Genomic DNA, 20,889 nt, shown 5'->3' on the forward strand with positions numbered 1-20,889 from the left:
CTAATTGGGAACGCCACCCTAGAAATAAAAAATGAATATTGGCATGGAATCCTTCCAGTTTTGTTACTGGCCTGTTGGGGACCCGAGCCTGAGGCTCCCCGGCCGCCGGGCCAGCTCCAGAGGCAGCCGCTGGCCAGAGGCCCGGGAAGGGACGCCGCCGGGAGGTGGGTTGGAGCAGGGCGCCCGGAGGCGGGGCTGCCCCCGGGGACTCGGCGGGCGGCGGAGCGCGGAGAAAGAGCGCGCGGTTGGAAGCGAGCCCGGCGCGTCGTCCCCTGGAGCCGTGCAGGTGGTGCCAGCGCTCCGGGCCGGCCGAGCGCGGGGTCCGGACGCGCCAAGCGGAGAGGAGCCCGGGGAAGAGGCGGGAGGCGCGGCCCCGCCAGCGACGGGCCAGAGGCTTCCCCGCGGGGCACCGCACGCTCGCGCAGACGGCAGGGGCCCGCGCCGCAGTCTCTCCGCCTGCACGCCCGGCTGCCGGCGCGGCGATGGGCAGGGCTCCCGCCCCTGGCCCTGCCCACGCCCTTGCCGGTCCCTTTCAGCCCCACGAGCCCACGAGAGACCCGGGCAGTGTGAGTTTGACGCTTCTCGGCGTTCGGGGACCTGGCGAGGTGAGCAGCGCGCCCTTGAACTTGTCCCCAGTCTGCCTTGCGGGGGCACGTTAACCCCGAGGTGCAGGGGGCAGATAGGAGGGGCTCCCTGTCCGGGGCTGTGAAGTCCTGACTGCAGAAAGTTTTATTGCACTGTGGTCTGTGGAACTGCCTGGTTCTGGGCTGAGGATCGCCCGGGAGCTGCTGCATCCTTGTACCTGGCAAGCACCAGTTGCCAACTTAGCTCTCTCAGGAACTAGGGGCCACCTGTTAGAACGCGATGTTTGAATGGTGTCTATCTAGGTGTGCATGCACGCCTGAGGAATACGACTTGGAGGTTTCTCTGTAGTATCGAGTTCTGTTGTTAACATTTCAGAATAGAAATCTGTGGTGAGTGAAGTCATGGCATGATGCTCTTACTCTTCCCTTTGTTGGTCTTGAATAATAGGTAAATTATGCCCTACCCTATAATGAAATGTCTTTCCCGATGGAGTCCTTTCAACCATGGAGGATAACATTAAATGATCACATCCCTACATTAAAGTGAAAGATGTTCAGGATTAAAAGATGGAAACATGGTTGAGACAGATGTATTAGGCAGCCAGGCCTGCAGAGGAAAATGAAGTTTTCTGAACCAGTGGCGAAATGCAGCACAGAAGGCTTACCTAAGGCTGGGCAGGAGCCAGGTTTGCAAAACAGTAGCTTCTTCCTTTGCTGCAGCTGGAGTAGCCGGGTGTGTGCAGATACGTGGCAGAGGAAGTGATTGTATACAGTGTAAGGCAGTTTGCGTCTGGAGAATAAAATCCTTGGCAGGTTTTGCTTGAGTTAGGGATCTCTTGGGGGTGGCAGTGGCTCTCTGGTCCCCGTTTTGCCAGCCTAACTCCACTTCAGGGCCACTACGGTCTCTGAAGTGCTGCCTGTATTGCCCCCTTCTCTTCTACCACCAGCTTTTAGCTTCCCCCTGCTCCTCAGTCAAGTCTAGAGTTGGCCCTGGTCGGAGGCAGAGTTATGGTAGCTTGGGGAGAGAAAACTAGTGAAAGCAGAATTGTGGTCTAGGAGAGACCCAGAGTGCGGTGGATGAACCACTGACTTCCAGCCTAGAAAGCTCCCTAAAGAGTGAGAGAATAATGATCGAGGGACAGAAGTTCTCTGGGAAGGACAATAGGTGGTGCTTAGCAGTTGTTTCTTGCTGAGGGTTTTAAGATTTTGTTGCTGTTGTTTGACCATAAGGGCATTTCCGGATGGGGTTGAGGGAGTTTGGGGACTTCTCTGAAACGTGCCCTCCCATTCACATTTTATTCCACTCCCTTACAGGTCTTCAAAAAGTAATTGGGGGCAAAGGGAGAGAGGAAAGGAGCACTGAGGCTCTGCCATGCCATAGAGACATGGGACGTGGACAGCCTTGGGCAGAGAAGTTGGATATGAAAGCTGAAAGGAATGTTCTTCCTTTAGCTACAGATTCCAGCCTTTATTTTGCACAAAGAGAACCACAGCATTCATATTTAGTTGCTGATAACTTTTGCAAAGCCCTACCTCTTTTTATCTACATTTTGTTATGAAAAATTTTAGACATACAGAAAAGTAACCTACTTCTCTTTTTATAAACTACTAACTCTCTCAAGACACAACCTTGTTAATTAAAATTAGAGTTTGAAATTCAGACATATGTGATCTGGCCCTGATAGAGCTTGTGTCCAAAGATGGCTAAGGACTAGATGTGTGAAGAATACTAAGATAGTGAGGGGGGAAATACAGACTTATTCTTCTGACTCTTTCCTAAGAATCTTAGACAAATCTCTTAATTGCCTTCTTTTCTATCATTCTTAAAACATCAGTTTGATTCTATCACTCCCCTACTTAACACTTTCGAAGAGCTTCCCTTCACACTTTGAATGAAATCCAGAGCTTATCAAAGCCCTATATGATCTGGCTTGTTTGACCTCATATGCTATCACTCCACTCCCTTTCTCTTCCCTCTGCCTGAACACTGTCCCCTTAGTTACTTGCTTCTTTACTCAATTTATTCAGGTCTCTTCTCAAATATGACCTCTTTGATCAGGCCTCCCCTGATCACCTGATCCAGAACAGCCCATTGTCACTCCCTGTTCTCGATCTGCTTTATTGCACTTATTACTTGGCATTTTATAGTATATATGTGTGTATTTTTTGTTAATTGTCTGTATATCCCCCACTTGAATATAAGCTCTGTAACTACAAGAAATTTTGTTGTATTCATGGCTATGCTCCTGTTTGGCATATTGTAAGCAATTAATAAATAATTGTTGAATTAATTAGATAAATGACACAAACAAGGCACTGACTCCCAAAGGGTTGCAGAACCCTTAGCAAAATGCTAGAAGTCCCTTTAGGTAATTCAAGTCAATCAATATTTTATAGGTAAATGATGATCCTGGAGATCAGTGGCCTCTTTTATCTTCACAGCACTTCTAAGCTGAATCCTTTGCTAGAGGCTGGGCCAGGTTTGACAAATTCACATCCCAAACAAGATATTAAAAATTTCAATCTCATAAATTTCCCTATGCCCCTTCCTAGTCACTCCCATCATCCAGAAGCAACTTTTGTTATGACTCCTGTTACCATAGATTAATTTTACATTCCTGAACATCATGGAAATGAATTTACACATGGTACGTACTTTTGTGTCTTGATTCTTTTTGCTCAGCATAATGTCTGTGAGAGTCATCCACGTTATTGGGTATATCAGTTCATTTTTTTTTTCATTCCAAGATAGCATTTCATCGTACAAGTATCCACCATGTGTTTGTCCATTTTCTTATCGATGGAAACTTGTGTTGTTTCCATTTGGGGGCTATTTTGAATAAAGCTGCCCTGAGCATTCTTCCTGGATCTGCCTCATGCTGAGTCCTATGTACTTCATTTGAAAATCTGCTATGTGCCCCAGTGCTGAGAGAAGTACGGCAAGGTTATGGGGGGCTGCGACTGATGTGGCAGCCTGCCTGAATCCTAGCGAGTGCCTTTCCTAGACAGCTCTGTGGGTGCTGTCCTGCCTCCCACTCTAGAGAACGAGTGTCCATGCAAATTGGAGAGCCCTCAGGTGCACTTTCAGTGTTTTTAGCTCCATAAAAGAGACTGTAGAATGCCTGCTGCCATTGCTGTTGTATTCCTCTCCTCCTCTCAGCTTCCCACCCCTATACAAGTTTACTCTTATCAGTTACTGAGCATTATGCTATTGAGTTTAAATATTGATGAGTAAGAGTCTTGTTCAGAGACTGATAAAATATTTATGTGTTTCCATGGGGCACTGGTTTCCAGCTAGACTTCTCAAGGTGTTTTCTGAGATACTTGTCATAATCATGAGGTGCCCAGACAGAGGGAGATGACGTGGCCTAAGGACATCCCGTGTTTTTGAGCCCCACCTTGCAGAGCACCTTGCTTTCTAGGGATGGGGAAGGATGAGCACACAGAAGAAGGTGCATTCACAGTGTCTGGATCAGGAGAAAGACTGCATATGCTGTTGGAAATGGATTGAAAAAAAAGGGCAGGGGGCTGTTTACTAGTATATTGTGTTCCTGAAGGTGTGAATCCAGAGGGATAGTGGGAAAACTTGTTAGAAGGAGGAGCGACTAATTAAGCGGGATGCATTCATTCTAAATAGAAGAATGATGGAATCAGTCTTGTAAAAGACACCGTTTTTGTGTTTTTTTGTTTTTACACTGATATAGTCAAGGTCTATATAAGACAACTATGCTGAGTGCTATGATTAAGTTATCACACCTGCTATGAAAATATGGGGAAGGGATTGGAGGCTAGCCAGGGTTCCTAGGTGGGGGGTAGAGAGCTAACTATTCAAGAAGAATTGTTATTTTCCTCTAAGGTAGAGGTTCCTTTTGAGTCAAGTTCTGAAGGAGGTGTGGCTCTTTGGCAGCGTAGTGTGGCAGGGCATTTCATGAAAGACAGAATAACTTGAGCAGATATTTGAGTCATAGTTAAAGTGCTGGTGTGGCTTGAATAAGGTGAAGAGGTGCGGAGGGTCAGGGGAGGGCAGGTTTGCAATATGAGATAAAGGCCAGCTGGTCAAGGACACAGCAGTGTGAACTTTAGTCTGTTTGTTGTAGAGAACCACGTAACTTTTGACCAGAGATTGGGTCAGATTTTGAGCAATTCTTGGGCGGTGCATCCAGCTCAGGCAAGGCCTTGAGGTCTGCTTATGTCCAAGGCGCTTTCAGGATATTCTCCTGTGTCCAGTGTAGTCTAGAAATTGTGTACAGTCTACTCTAAAGGAGGTAATCAAGAGGGGGGAGGGGTCAGATTCATTCATTATACTCCTGGAATTGGCCAGAAACAGATCTTATCAGTCACCTCCTTGCACCCCATAACGATGTATGTCACTCAGAATGCTCCAAGTCAAACTGAATTCATAGGCAGTATGCTACATCCTCCAATCTCTGTCATGGCCACTTTGCCTCTGTGGAGGGAGTTATGACAGTCTAAATACTCCTCTAACACCTGAACCCCTAACTGGGTCAGTACACTTTAGACGTGGGTTGCTAAACAACAGAGGACTAAGAGAGAAGGCTGGCAGACCATCCCTGTAGAACTCAGACCCCCTTTGACTAAGCTCCTGGGCAGTGACCCAAGAGGGTTAAGGCCACGCAGACTGATAACATAGATGGGACTCCCCAGCTACCTTCCACATGTGTTCTCCTTTCAGATGGTAGGTTCCTATTCAAAAGTGCCCCCCAAGATGTTTACTTTTTGACTCAAAATGAAAACAGGGAGGCAGTGGGGAGGGGTGGTAAGCCTATCAGTCATCTATACTTCATGAAGTTTGCAATACGGAAGAGATCATTGTGGGAGTGATGGCTCTGGGGAAGTCAGTCTTCAGTGCTGCAGTGAGGAGCTTTGCATGTGTATAGATTAGCCAGAGAGCTCTCGAGTTCTGATGGGAAGAAGGGATTTCTTGCTGTGAGGACAGGAAAGGGTAGGGGAGGGCCTCTACAAGAAACTTCATTATTCTGCCCAGGGCTTTGCTGGTTGGAATTACTCTCTTCCTGCTGTGGGTACCTATTCCAGAGTGACCGTGGGCACCCAGGAAAGAATGCCCTGGGCCTTCCCATCGCCATCTGTCCAGGCTGGAAAGTCAAACTGTCAGTCAGCCCTGGCAGCTCTCCGTCCTGATTTTCTAAGGGTAACTGGGGAGACCTGGAAGTGAATGCCCTAACTAGGGAAATAGTAAGGGCCTGAAGGGGTGCTCTGGACGGAAGGTGTGGTGAAGGCCGAACGTGCTGGTCTGACAAGACTCCAGACCGCCATGGTCCTTCTTGGTTCTAATCTAAGACAGTCCTAATTTTCTGTGCGAAGTGGAGTCTCCCAGGGGCTGTAGTATTTCCTCCGAACAGGTGAACAGAATGCTTTACCGAGCACCTTTTCCTAATGGACACTTCGATGATTCTGGTGATGCTGCCTGCTTTTGGATATTGTAAGGATAAATCCAGAAAATCAAGTAAAGATGAAGCAGCGTAAGACAGCAAAGGATAGAGAGTTTTGACCTACTGGGATCTTAGGTACCCAATTATCTGCAAGTGAAAAACTGGATGAAAGAAGATCAAATAACTACCCATGAGAATCTTTATCTGCAAATATTGCTGATTTCCAAGGCAGCTGGGAGGAGAAAAGAGGGTGGAGACATAAAGGCTGCTGTCACTGTCAGTCTGAGGAATGTTAATACACCAGAACATGTAGCCACATTAGAGCCATGCAGATGATAGCAGTGATATGCTGTACAAATCCTCACTTCCATACAGTTTCTCATATTCATTCATCATATTAAGTATATATCTAAGACATTCATCTAGCTACACAAGTACAGACCTACTTAAAAGATAAGTATATTCCCTGGCCAGGTAATTTAGTTGGTTGGAGTGTCATCCCATACACCAAAATGTTGCAGGCTCGATTCTCTGGTCAGGACATATACTCAGGTTGTGGTTTGATCCCTGTACATCCAGGAGGCAACCAATCTCTCTCTCTCTCTCTCTCTCTCTCTCTCTCTCTCTCTCTTCAATAAGAAAAAAAAGTAAATGTAAAGACAAGAAGAAGCTATTTCAAAATATTAGCAGCAGTGGGATTAGATTACGAATCACTACTTTCCTTTATTAAACTTACCTATATTTTCCATGATTGATATAGCAAGTGTTTCTGTGATAATCAAGAAAATGTTAAGTAAATCATCTATTAAAGAGGTTAATTAGGGATAGAGAAGAGGAATGGGTCAAGGAGAGTAGGATTGTACAGGAAGAAAAATATGTTGGAAGATGAATTAATGATCAAAAATGTAAATTCTTCACAAAGTGCTAGTTTTTGCATATTATTTTTAAACTAGAGGCCGAGTGCACAAAATTCATGCACTTGGGGGGTGGGTCACTCAGCCTGGCCTGCTCCCTCTCACAGTCTGGGAGCCCTTGGGGGATGTCCGACTGATGGCATAGGCCCACTCCCTGCCACCACCACTGTGCTCGCCAGACATAAACCCAGCTTCTGGATGAGCAGCGCTCCCCCTGTGAGAGCGCACTGACCACCAGAGGGCAGCTCCTGCGTTGAGTGTCTGCCCATTGGTGGTCAGTGCATGTCATAGCGACTGGTCATTTTACCGTTCGGTTGATTTGCATATTAGCCTTTTATTATAAAGGATATCAAAACCTACTTTTTGTTTTTATTGAATTTATTGGGGTGACATTGGTTAATCAAATTACATAGGTTTCCGGTTTACAATCCTGTAAGACATCATCTATATATTGTATTGTGTGTTTACCACCATTTATCCCCCTTTACTCTCTCCTACCTCCTCCCACCCCCTTTCTCCTCTGGTAATCACCATAGTGTTGTCTGTGTCTATGAATTCTGGTTCTTGTTGTTGTTGTTTTTGCTTAATCCATTAACCTTTTTCACCTAGCTCCCCAACCCCTCTCACCTCTGACAGCTGTCAGTCTGTCCTCTGTATCTTTGAGGCTGTTTCTACTTTGTTAGTTTATTTTGTTCATTAGATTCCACATATAAGTGAAATTGTATGGTACTTTTCTTTCTCTGACTGGCTTATTTTGCTTAGCATAATAATCTCCAGATCCATCCACACTGTCACAAAGGGGAAGAGTTCCTTCTTTTTAAACAGCTGCATAGTATTCCATTGTGTAAACATAGCACAGCTTTTTTATTCACTCATTTACTCATGGGCGATTATGTTGCTTCCATAGCTTGGCTATTGTAAATAACACTCCAGTGAACACCAGGGTTGCATATATTCTTTCGAATTAGTGTTTGGGGTTTCTTTGGATATGTACCTAGATGTGGAATTGCTGGGTCATAAGGCAGTTCCATTTTTAATTTTTTGAGGTAACTCCATACTGCTTTCCACAGTGGCTGTACCAATCTGCATTCCCACCACAGTGCATGAGGGTTCCCTTTTCTTCACATCCTTGCCAACACTTGTTGTTTGTTGATTTGCTGATGATAGCCAATCTGACAGGTGTGAGGTGTTATCTCATTGTGGTCTTAATTTGCATTTCTCTGATGATTAGTGATGTTGAGGTTCTTTTCATATGCCTATCAGCCATCTGTATGTCCTCTTTGGAGAAGTGTCTATTCACGTCCTTTGCCAATTTTTAAATTGGATTGTTTGGGGGGTTTTTTGGTGTTGAGTTTTATAAGTTCTTTACTATAAATTTTGGGTATTAACCTCTTATCAGATGTATCAATGGCAAATGTATTCTCCCATTCAATGGGTTGTCTTTTCATTTAGTTGATAATTTCCTTTGCTGAGCAAAAACTTTTTAGTTTAATATAGTTGCATTTGTTTATTTTTTCTATTGTTTATCTTGCCTGAGGAAATATATCAGAAAAAAGATAGCCACAAGAAATGTCCAAGATTTTACTATATTTTCTTCTAGGATTTTTATAGTTTTGAGGCTACCATTTAAGTTTGTAAAAGATAGCCACAAGAAATGTCCAAGATTTTACTATATTTTCTTCTAGGATTTTTATAGTTTTGAGGCTACCATTTAAGTTTGTAATAAATGTTAAGTTTATTCTTGTGTATGGTTCCATATAGATCAATGGAACAGAAGAGAGAGCCCAGAAATAAATTCATGCCCTTATGGTTAATTAATATTTGACAAAGGAGGCAAGAACATACAATGAGGTAAAGATAGTCTATTGAATAAATGGTGTTGGGAAAATTGGACAGATAGTTTATGCATATTATTTTTATTATTATTGAATACCATATATCTTTTGCCCTCCAGAAGATTTGGAAACTTTTATTAGCATGAAACAAATTTGAAATATTGAGCCAGGTGTCATACCTCCAAGGTCTAAATGCCATCCATGGACAACTGGAGGGCCCACAGCTAGCTTCCAGTGGTCCTGAGTCTTCCACCAAAATACTAACACAGGGCACATCAAACCTGTACAGCAGCATCTTTCCCACAGAGTTTGATGTTTACTCCTGCTATAGCGGGGCCAGCCTTGTGCATCTGATCTCTGAAGTGTGGAACAGGAGCCACCAAACACTGTCAGTAGTTGGCGTAATGGGATTTTCCTAGACAAAAGCCTGTTCTGGTCTTATCCATGCCTCTGCTGGCTGCTCACTGGCTCAGTAGGCCCCTTGGGAACATCTGTGGCTGAGGCTGTGGAGAGGCAAGTGTGGTTTTCATTTCACAACCACCAGCCTTTTCCAGAGATACTGTCAAGCCTGTGCTTTAATTGGCTTCTGTTGAGGGACCCAAGGTAGAACCTCTCTCCCAGAGCAGAAGTTGCTATTTACCTTTACCCACCAGGATCAATTTAAAGCAAATGCCAGAGAACTGCACACCCACTGAGCTCTGGGGCCTGGCATTACTTGTAATGTTAGTTGTAATTATTAAAGTTTCAAATCCTTTTTTATATCTTAATTTTTTTAAAAAAATATATTTTATTGATTTTTTACAGAGAGGAAAGGAGAAGGATAGTTAGAAACATCGATGAGAGAGAAACATCGATCAGCTGCCTCCTGCACACCCCCTACTGGGGATGTGCCGGCAACCAAGGTACATGCCCTTGACTGGAATCGAACCCAGGACCCTTCAGTCTGCAGGCCAACACTCACTGAGCCAAACCTGTTAGGGCTTTATATCTTAAATTTATGACATTTTTAAATTATGAAAATAATACATACTCATTGTAGCAAGTCTAAAGAAAAATGTTAATCTCGACCTTCTGTTCCTTCCATTTTCCTGACAAAACCACTATAAAAGTTCAGTGTGAATTCCTTCACTCCTTTTCTGTGTTGAAATAGACATATGTTGCTATTTATTTATTTATTTATTTATTTAAATTAAATCTTTATTGTTCAGATTATTACAGTTGTTCCTCTTTTTTCCCCCCACAGCTCTCCTCCACCCAGTTCCCACCCCACCCTCAGGCCTTACCCCTCCCACTGTCCCCATCCATAGGTGTACGATTTTTGTCCAGTCTCTTCCTGCACCCCCACACCCCTTTCCCCCCAAGAATTGTCAGTCCACTCCCTTTCCATGCCCCTGGTTCTATTATATTCACCAGTTTACTCTGTTCATCAGATTTTTTATTCACTTGATTTTTAGATTCACTTGTTGATAGGTATGTATTTGCTGTTCATAATTTGTATCTTTACCTTTTTCTTCTTCTTCCTCTTCTTAAAGGATATCTTTCAGCATTTCATCTAATGCTGGTTTGGTGGTGATGAAGTCCTTTAGTGTTTCCTTATCTGTGAAGCTCTTTATCTGACCTTCAATTCTGAATGATAGCTTTGCTGGGTAAAGTAATCTTGGGTGTAGGTTCTTGCTATTCATCACTTTGAATATTTCTTGCCACTCCCTTCTGGCCTGCATAGTTTCTGTTGAGAAATCAGCTGACAGTCGTATGGGTACTCCCTTGTAGGTAACTGAGTTTCTTTCTCTTGCTGCTTTTAGGATTTTCTCTTTGTCTTTTGCTCTTGGCATTTTAATTATGATGTGTTTTGGTGTGGTCCTCTTTGGATTCCTTTTGTGTGGGGTTCTCTGCGCTTCCTGGACTTGTAAATCTATTTCTTTCATCAGGTAGGGGAAGTTTTCTGTCATTATTTCTTCAAATAGGTTTTCAATATCTTGCCCTCTCTCTTCTTCTGGCACCCCTATAATTCAGATGTTGGTGTGCTTGAAGCTGTCCCAGAGGCTCCTTACACTATCTTCATATTTTTGGATTCTTTTTTCTTTTTGCTTTTTCGGTCGGGTATTTTTTGTTCCTTCGTATTTCAACTCTTTGACTTGATTCTTTGGATCCTCTTGTCTGCTGTTGGATCTCTGTATATTATTCTTTATTTCAGTCAGTGTATGCTTAATTTCTAGTTGGTCTTTTTTCATATCCTCCAGGGTCTCACTAAATTTATCAGCGGTTTCCAGAAAATTTTTGTAAAACCTTATAACCATGGTTTTGAACTCTATATCCAGTAGTTTGCTTTCCTCCATTTCTGTCATTTGTGACCCGTTTCTTTGTCTCTGCATTTTTTATGCTTCCCTGTGTTGGTAGAGTGGCTTTGTGTGCTAGGTGTCCTATAGGGCCCAGTGGCTCAGCCTCCCCAATTACCTGAGGTGGACACTCTTGGTGCACCCCTTTGTGGGCTTTGTGCACAGTCTTGTTGTAGTTAAGCCTTGATTGTTGTAGATATCACTGGGAGGAATTGACCTCCAGGCCAATTGGCTGTGAGAATCAGCTGTGTCTGCAGTGGGAGACCTTCTGTGCTGAAGACACCCTTATGGGGCAAGACTTGCTTCAGTGGGGCTTTGGTGCTCACTGAGTCTGCCCCCTGAGTGTGTCCCTTATGGATCTGAGGAGTTGTAATCTGGATGGTCCCACTCTGACCACTGGGTACACTGGGTCTTGGATCTAAGAAGGTGCTAACTTAGCCTCTGCCTGAGGTTACCCAGCAGGAGCTACGAAGAGACCTGCAGATTCCCCTTCCTTTTGGGGGTGGGTGGGTTGGAGGTGCCCAGATGAGGCCCAGTTGTGAAGCAATGCAAGCTGCTATGGGCCCTTGGGCCTTCTCTTGGAAGTTCTGGGTCTGTCTGGCCCAGCTGTAATTTGTTAGGTAATTTTAGATTGCAAAGGGCCAGGGCATTCATATGCAAAAGCCTCTGCCGCAGCCTGGGTGGGGCGGGGTCTCAGGGAATCAACAGGGCAGAGCAAACAGCTATGGCTGATCCTCAGCCCTGCCCTAAGGGGCCCCGCGTCTCAGTGTCCCGGTAATTGCTGCAAGCACCTCAGTGGGAAAGCCGCCCTCAAGTTCCGAGTTCTGCCCACTGCCAGACAGTCCAGTTTCTCCCTGTATATGAGTCCTGGGTCCCCAGAGACTTCCCGGAACTGGAGTTCAGAGCAGTTGGGAGCTTGTGACTCCCTCCCGATTCAAGAAGACAGCCGCGGCCTCGAGCGCGCGCACTCGAGCTTCGTACCTCTGCACTTTACTTCTGCACCTCCTCTGAGTCTCAGTGTGCTTTTCTCTTTCCTTCTAGTTGTAGAATTTCCACTCAGCCAGCCTTCCTGTAGTTCTGGATGATGTCTGTTTTGTCTTTTCATTGTATTTTTGAAGTTGTTGTGGGAGGGAGCACTTTCCGGTGTTTACCTATGCCACCATCTTGGTTTCTCTGTTGGTATTTTTTTAAAAAATATTTTTATTGATTTCAGAGAGGAAGGGAGAGGGAGAGGGGGAGAGAGAGAAAAACATCAATGATATTGAGAACCATTGATTGTTTTCCTCCTGCATGCCCCCTACTGGAGATCGAGCCCGCAACCTGGGCATGTGCCCTTGATGGGAATTGGACCTGGGACCCTTCAGTCTGCAGTCCAATGCTCTATTCACTGAGCAAAACTGGCTAGGGCAATATGTAGGTTTTTTTTTTTATTATGTGTAGATGGGGTCATATAATACCAGTTACATTATTATTTGTCTCATTTCATTTATTTACTAGAGGCCTAGTGCACAAAATTTGTGCACTGGTGGGGGCGTTCCACAGCCTGGCCTGCACCCTCTCACAGTCTGGGATCCCTCAGGGGATGTCTGATTGATGGCTTAAGCCCACTCCCCATGGGGGCCATCAGTGGGACATCCTTAGCGCTGCTATGGAGGCAGGAGAGGCTCCAACCACCACTGCTGCGCTCGCCAGCCATAAGCCTGGCTTATGGCTGAGCAGCACTCCCCCTGTGGGAGCGCATTGACCACCAGGGGCAAGCTCTTGCGTTGAGCATCTGCCCCCTGGTGGTCAGTGCATGTCATAGTGACTGGTTGTTCCACCGTTTGGTTGATTTGCATATTAGCCTTTTATTATATAGGATTTTTTATTTATTGGGGTGACATTGGTCAACATGAATATATAGGTTTCAGATGTGGGTTTGTTTCACTTGATTTATTATATTATGTACATCGTTCTAAATATATATACACCTATAATTGTTCAATTTATTATTTTTAATAGTTAACTTATAGTCCTTTGTGGGATGTTCCTTAATTATCCACATTATTTCTGTATTTATAGATATTTCAGATTTCTTCCAGGTTTCCTTAGAACTACAAATAATGCCACAATAAACATTCTACATTTACCTGTACACTTTGGTTTTTACTTTCATAGGAAGATTCCCAAAATTGGCATTTCTGGATCAAAGGGAATACTTACAATTTTAATTCTCACGGTGAGTCTCCCCTACAGCAGTTGTTTCTCTCTCTCCTTTTGTCCTTCTCTCCCCTCTCCCACTGCCTTTCTCTAGGGGAGCCTGTGTATTTAGGCAGCAGAGCCTGCAGTGAGAACTCATCCTTGCCAAGTGTGGATTATATCAGCCCAGTGGGGAGCAGGGCCTGCATATCTTGGTTGCATTGTGTCTTTATTGCTTCTGGTTGGCCAGACAATTCCCCTTGCTCATTTATTCCATGCTGTGGAATTATACATGGTCTTCATCTGTAGCAGGAGCAGTGTGATCATTGTGGGGGCTGGGCGAGGGAGGGAGTCAGGGACAACAGGCTGGCTGGTACAATGCTTCATCACAAAGCCATATCTGCTATGTTTTCTGTTATGCCCTTTCTTTAATAGTTGGATTGAGAAAAGTTCTTCAATTCCATCTCAGTGTTCTGCTTGTATTTTGAGGGATTTGGGATTTGGGGACTTTTATGAATGTATATTCAATCAGCTCCAACTGATTACTTGACATGAGGATAATTAGTTAAGAAGGTAGGGGTCTTGGAGCTTAAGGATCAGTGCCAAGCAACAGATGCGGACATCTTTAAACAAATGATTTTAACAAACCTGGTATTAGGAATGAGCTTCCCAGGACTACTTGGCTTTCATTTATAGCTTTGCTCTTGTTTGAATGTAAAACTTCCATCCAGTACACCAGACTAGAGGAGTGGGACTCACCAGCACTCCAGGGCTGGAGAACATGTCAGAGAAGCCTTAAGGGAAGCTGGTGAGTACAAGCAAGTGAAATATAAACAGTGAGCTGACAAAATAGCAAGAAGTAGATGAGATTTTAACATCCTCAGCTGAAGGCTGCTGTGTGACCAGTGGGCCTGTGAGCTTGTGGACATTTAATGGAAACCTGTGATCTCCAAGTCACACTCGAAACGCCATTGCGAGTCTGTGTTCAGAATGCAAACATTAGCTAAGCAGAGGAAAAGGAATGATGAAGTTCCATGGCAGACATTTTGCTATTGTCTTCTATAATACAGGCTGCAGTTTTCACTCAGTGGCTTGAAATGGATTGCATGTCCTAGATTGAAAACTAAAGGAAGAAAAGAAAACCAGAATAGAAGTTATGCAATTAGTTTCTAAGGAGAAACTTAATAGTTTGAACATGTATAAATGTGCAGAATAAGCCCTAGCCTTTGTGTTAAAACAGACTTTTACATAAACTTTTAATTTTCAAATATGCACTGATCAGTAATAATAATAGTAACCAGTCCCTATAATAGGTTTCTCTTGTATAGGGATTCTATAATGTATCTTAAATGGTGTCATAAGTTAATAGTAAGGATAGTTATATCTTACTAGAGGCCCAATGCACAAAAATTTGTGCACTCGGGGCAGAGTGGGGGGTCCCTCAGCCCGGACTGTGCCCTCTCACAGTCTGGGACCTCTCGGGAGATAATGACCTGCTGGCTTAGGCCTGCTCCCGGGTGGCAGAGGGCAGGCCCAATCCCTAGGTGCAGCCCCTGGTCGGGCTCAGAGCAGGGCTGATTGGGGAGTTGGGGCGCCGCCTCCTGTCATGCACAGAGCAGGGCGATCGGGAGGTTGTGATGCCACCCTCAGTCACGCTCAGGGTAGGGCTGATTGGGGGGTTGGGGCACCGCCCCCTGTCACACTCAAGGTAGGGTCGATGGGGAGGTTGCGGCGCCACCCCCTGTCACACACAGAGCAGGGCCAATCAGGGGGTTGGGGTGCTGCCCCCTGTCACTCACAGAGCAGGGCCCATCAGGGGGGTTGGGGCTCCATACCCTGTCACGCACAGAGCAGGGTCGATCAGGGGGTTGGGGAGCTCCCCCCAGTCATGCACAGAGCAGGGCCCATCAGGGGGTTGGGGAGCTCCCCCCTGTCACGCACAGAGCAGGGCCCATCAGGGGGTTGGGGAGCTCCCCCCTGTCTCACACAGAGCAGGGCCAATCAGGGGGTTGAGCAGCTTCCCCCTGACACTCACAGAGTAGGGCCGATAGGGGAGTTGGGGCACCACCCCCTGTCACACACAGAGCAGGGCGGATCAGGGGGTTGGGGCGCCGCACCCTGTAACACTCAGGGCAGGGCAAATGGGGAGGTTATGGCTCTACCCCGTCACACACAGAGCAGGGCCCATGGGGGGCGGGGGGGGGGGGGTTGGGGCACCGCCCTCTATCACCCACAGAGCAGGGCCGATCAGGGGGTTGGGGCGCCACCACTGTCACACTCAGGGCAGGGCTGATGGGGAGGTTATGGCTCTACCCCGTCACACACAGAGCAGGGCCTGTGGGGTGGGGGGGTTGGGGCACCACACCCTGTCACACACAGAGCCGCAGGGCGATCAGGGGCTTGGGGAGCTCACCCCTATCAGGCACAGAGCAGGGCTGATCAGGGGGTTGGGGCGCCTTCCCTTGTCACGAACAGAGCAGGGCGAATAGGGAGATTGTGGCCCCACCCCCTGTCACACACAGAGCCGCAGGGCGATCAGGGGGTTTGGGCACTGCCCCCTGTCATGCTGATCCCAGTGCTGGGAGGCATATTACCCTTTTACTATATAGGATAGAGGCCTGGTGCAAGGGTGGGGGCTGGCTGTTTTGCCCAGAAGGGTGTCCTGGATCAGGGTGGGGGTCCCCACTGGGGTGCCTGGCCAGCCTGGATGAGGGGATGATGGCTGTTTGCAGCTGGTCACACCCCCTCCAGGGTGGGGGTCCCCACTGGGGTGCCTGGCCAGTCTGGGTGAGGGGCTGAGGGCTGTTTTCAGGCTGGCATGTGACTGAAGCTCCCAACCGCTCCTTTTTTTCTTTTCTTTTTTTTAATTCTGGGCCAGCTTTAGCTCTGAGGCTTGGCTCCAGCTCTTAGGCCTCCGCTGCTGAAAGCAGGTATCTGATTTGTTTGGGTTCTATAATCGAAACACTGTTTCAACTCCAGCTCTGAGATCCCGGCTGGCTGAAAGCAGGTTTCTGGGGTTTTGTTTAGCTTCTATATTTGTAACAATGTTTTAAACTGCAAGCTCAGAGGCCGGCAAGGCAGGCAGGGAACGTTGGAGTCCTCCGTCACTGAAGCAAGGAAGCCTCATGTTTGCTTCAAGCTTCCTGGCTGCTGGCTGCCATCTTGGCTGGTAGTTAATTTGCATATCGCCCTGATTATCCAATGGGAAGGGTAGCGGAGGTACGGCTAATTACCATGTTTCTCTTTTATTAGAAAGGATACTGTTTGCATTGCCATTTGTGTCTGTAAACTAAAGATTATCTTTAAAGAGCTTGATTTGTCAGTAAAAATATTTCAAGGTTAAAATGTATCACAAGACATTAAGCATATGCTCCTATCTATAATGGACTACCCAATAGTAGAACATTGCTCCCATAAGTGACATCTAGAAAAGCTACATTTTAAAAAAAATCTATTTGAAGGCATAAAAGACTTATAAGATAGCTAGAACCGAGAGCTAAGACCTCAGAAAGAACAGAACCTCAAATGTCCTACATTCTAGGTTACTTTTTTCCTTGAGACAGTTAATTACCATCTTTTATTTATTTATTTATTTATTTTTAAATTACCATCTTTTAAGTAGCACCTGAGGAGAAGCTAAGATCCCCCAAGTAAAAAGTAGCTGCAAAGAGTCTGAAAAACTGAGCAGAACATTCTGATAGGGCTTGGAGGGGGGAGGAGAAGAGGAATTCAAGGACACTAAATGGGCCAGGACATGAGGGGCCATGATTATGGAAAGAAAGAGGCACAGAGAAATCAGTCCAATAATCTCAGCAATTTTCCTTCCAAGTCATTCACTAATTTATAAGTAGTGCAGATCGAGAGGTAAAAACGCCAAACAGAAAGCAGGTGCTAAATAGCCAAGGAGCAAATGAGAGCAACTTGCAGTCTTATTGTGATGGAGAGAGAGAAATTAGAGTGTAGAGTCCACCAAGGTGAAAAGGGCTGAAAAGCACTGTGATGGTTAATTTTATGTGTTGAGTGTGCCATAGGATATCCAGATATCTGGTTCAACATTATTTGGGGTGTATCTGCGAGGCTGTTTCTGGAAGAGATTTGAATTGGTGAGCTGAGTAAAGCAGTTGGCCCTTCCCAATGTGGGTGCGCATGATCCAATCTGCTGAGAGGCTGAAAGAACAAAGAGGCAGTGAGAGGTTGAAATTTCTCTGCCTGAGTGTTGAGCTGGGACCTTGATTTTCTCCTGTCCTTGGCGCTCTTGGTTCTCAGGCCTTCAGACTCAGCCTGGCATCTACTCCATCCGCTGTCTGGTTGTTGGGCCTCTGTACTACACCATCATTTTCTTGAGTCTGCAGCTTGCAGATGGCAGATCACGGGGCTTCTCAGCCTTCATAATTACATGAGCCAAAACCTTATCATAAATCTCTTTATATAAAAAATCAGTGCTGTTTCTCTGGAGGATCCAGACTAAGACAAACACCCTAAGCTTTCATCTGGGATCTGAAAGGACTATACCCGAGGGAGTTAGCACAGAAATAGACCTGGTCTTACAAAATATTGAAATCTAATCAGATGAGTCACTGATTGGATTAAAGTAATTGTTTTTATCCTAACACCTTAGCAGAAGCAAAGAACATATTCATTGGAGAAAAGAAAATGATCCAGAGCCTTTATATTTTTAAGACATGGTTTCAGATATTCAGTGAAACAAAAGAAAAGCAGGTATACCAGGGTACAATTTTCAGAATATGGTGCAAAAAGAACGAATTCAAACTCCTTGAGTTAAAAAGACAGTTCCAAGTCTAGGGAGGCCAAGGCAGTTGGAGTTTGTAGGACAGAGTATTGGAGAGAGCTGCATCAGGCATGGTGACTACATGAGAAAATATGTAAGATTTTTCTTACTTTTAAACCTCTTTTAAATATAATTGACGAGTTAAAGAAAAATGAAAACATGTATTGTGGGATTTATAACATAGGTAAAGGAAATGGACAATGATAACACAAATAGCACAACTAAGGATAACCAATAAGCCAACAAAGAGATAAAATGAAATCATAAAAATACCTAATTCACCTAAGAGAAAGCAGAAAGAAGGGAGAAAATAAAAGATGAGATCAATTACAAAATCTATCTATCTATCTATATATCTATCTATATAAAAGGCTAAGTGACTGACCATACATCCATCTGACCGTCCTACTGACTGACTGGCCGATACATATGACGCACACTGGCAATTTAAAAGTAAACATTGACACACACATGCGTGATATATAAAGCTCTTGCTGGCACCAATCGCACGTGTGTTTTAATTTTATAATCCTATTTTATATATACTATTTTGACATGTAATTTTTTTTTTATTGCTTAAAGTATTACAAAGGGTATTACATATGTATCCATTTTATCCCCCCGCCCTAGACAGTCCCCTAGCCTCCCCATCACCCCGTGTCTTAATGACATGTAATTTTTTTGCAGTAACGTAATTACTGTGTGAATCTTCTAATTAATTTCCTTTCAATATGCATGAATCCATGCACCGGGCCACTAGTAGCAATATAATACACTTAAACCTAAATACACCAATAACCACTTTAGATGTAAATGATTTCAATACTTCAGCTAAAAGGCAGGAATTGCCAGATAGGATTAAAAAGCAAAACCAACTACATACTATGTAAAAGAAACACACTTTACCTATTAAGTATATGTAAAGCCGGGTGGCTCAGTTGGTTAGAGCATTGTCCCATGCACCAAAAAGGTTGCAGGTTCAATTCCCAGTCAGGTCACTAAATTGGGTTTTGGGTTCAATCCTCAGTTAGGGTGCATATGAGAGGCAACTGATCAACAATAAATATATCCTGGGTGAGGATTTTTAAAAAGAGACAAATAGATTTTAAAAAAAGGATGGAAAAGATTTATCATGCTAACACTGATAATCAAAATATAGCTGAATAGCAATATTAGATAAGGTAGATTGCAAAGCAAAGACTATTACCATGGATAAAGAAGATAATAATGATAAAGTAGTCAATTTATCAGAAAGACCTAACAATATTAAACATATGTGCACCTAATAACAGAAGTTCAAAATGTATAAAGTAGAAATGACGTAACTTCAGGGAGAAATAGACAAATCCGTGATTGTAGTCCACAATTTTATTAGATTTTTCTCAGTAATAGCTATAATAACACAGAAAATAATTAAGGCCATAGAAGAAGAAGAAACCAACACAATCAATTAGCTTGACCTCATTGATCTTTTTAGAGCACCAACCCCATCAGCAACAAAATATGCATTCCTTTTTTTTTCTTTCAGGATTTAAACTGTGTTTTTTTTTTATTGTTTTATTGCTTAAAGTATTACAAAGAGTATTACATATGTCTCCTTTTTTCCCTGCCCTTGACAATCCCCTGGCCTCCCCTACCCTCCAGTGTCTTATGTCCATTGGTTAATGCATTCCTTTTTATTACACATGGAACATTTATCAAGGTAGACCATTTCTTGAACCATAAAACAATTCTCAATACATTTAAAAAGGATTCGAGACATACAAAAAATGTTATTGACCACGAAGGAATCAATGAAGAAATCAATAACAGAAATATTCAAATATTTGGAAACTAAACACTGTACTTCACAGTAGCTCATGAATTGAAGAGAAATGAAAAGGAAATTAGAAATTATTTTGGACTGAATGAAAATGAAAAGTTATGTATCAAAAGCTTTATTTGGAAATTTATAGTGCTAAGGGCTTATAAGAAAAAAAGTCTCAAATCAATATCCGGAGCCTCCATCCTAAGAAACTAGAAAAAAAGAGCAAATGAGATCCAAAGCAAGCAGAAGACAGGAATACCAAATATCAGCAGAAATGAATAAAACAGATAAAAATACAGTAGAGAGGATTAATGAAAGCAATTTCTGATTGATTAAGAATATCAATAAGATCAATAAAATCTAGCCAGACTGATCTGGGTAAAAACAGGGCAGACCCTCCTCTCTAGCTACTTGAAACAAGGCATTGGTTGTTTATGCCTTTGGACTCAGACTGAAACATTGGCTCTTCTTGGGTCTTGAGCCTTTTGACTTTCAGGCTGGACTTACACCATCAACACTCGTGGAACTATATCACTGGCTCTCCTAAATCTCAGGCTTGCTGACTGCAAATGTTGGGACTTAGCCTCCATAAGCACATGAACCAATTCCTTATAATAAATCAATCTGTCTCCTTCCCTATCTATCTATTTATCTAGCTAGTGTATAACACACATCCTATTGGTTTTATTTCTTTAGAAAACACTGACTAATACAGAAAGTATTAATATAAGCATGGGTTTAGGAAACTCAGGGATTGAAATATATATAAAAAAAAGGGCATACACAGACTAATATCAGGAATTTAAAAGATGACATCCCTACAAATTCTACAGATATTATAAATAGCTTTATTATAGTAATCCCATCAAATTAGATGAAATGAACAAATTCCTTGAAAGACACAAAGTACCAAACTCATTCAAGAATATTAGATAATGTAAAAGCCCAGATCCCTTAAAGAAAAAAATAGTAATAAAACAAAATGTTCTTAACTTGATAACAGGAATCTATGGAAAATCTGCATCTAACATTATA

General features: G+C 43.8%; 1 protein-coding gene across 1 annotated transcript in view; it reads left to right on the forward strand.

Annotated features, from left to right (window-relative positions):
• The first annotated feature begins 254 nt into the window (after positions 1-254).
• GPR156 (G protein-coupled receptor 156) overlaps positions 255-20,889 on the forward strand; it is a 110,458-nt gene continuing 89,823 nt past the window's right edge. The window contains exon 1 of the mRNA XM_059687729.1: positions 255-605. The gene's annotated coding sequence lies outside the window, so the exon portion shown is untranslated. The remainder of the gene's footprint in view (positions 606-20,889) is intronic.

Source organism: Myotis daubentonii, chromosome 3, assembly GCF_963259705.1.
Source record: "Myotis daubentonii chromosome 3, mMyoDau2.1, whole genome shotgun sequence".
In the NCBI taxonomy this organism is placed as follows: Eukaryota; Metazoa; Chordata; class Mammalia; order Chiroptera; family Vespertilionidae; genus Myotis; species Myotis daubentonii.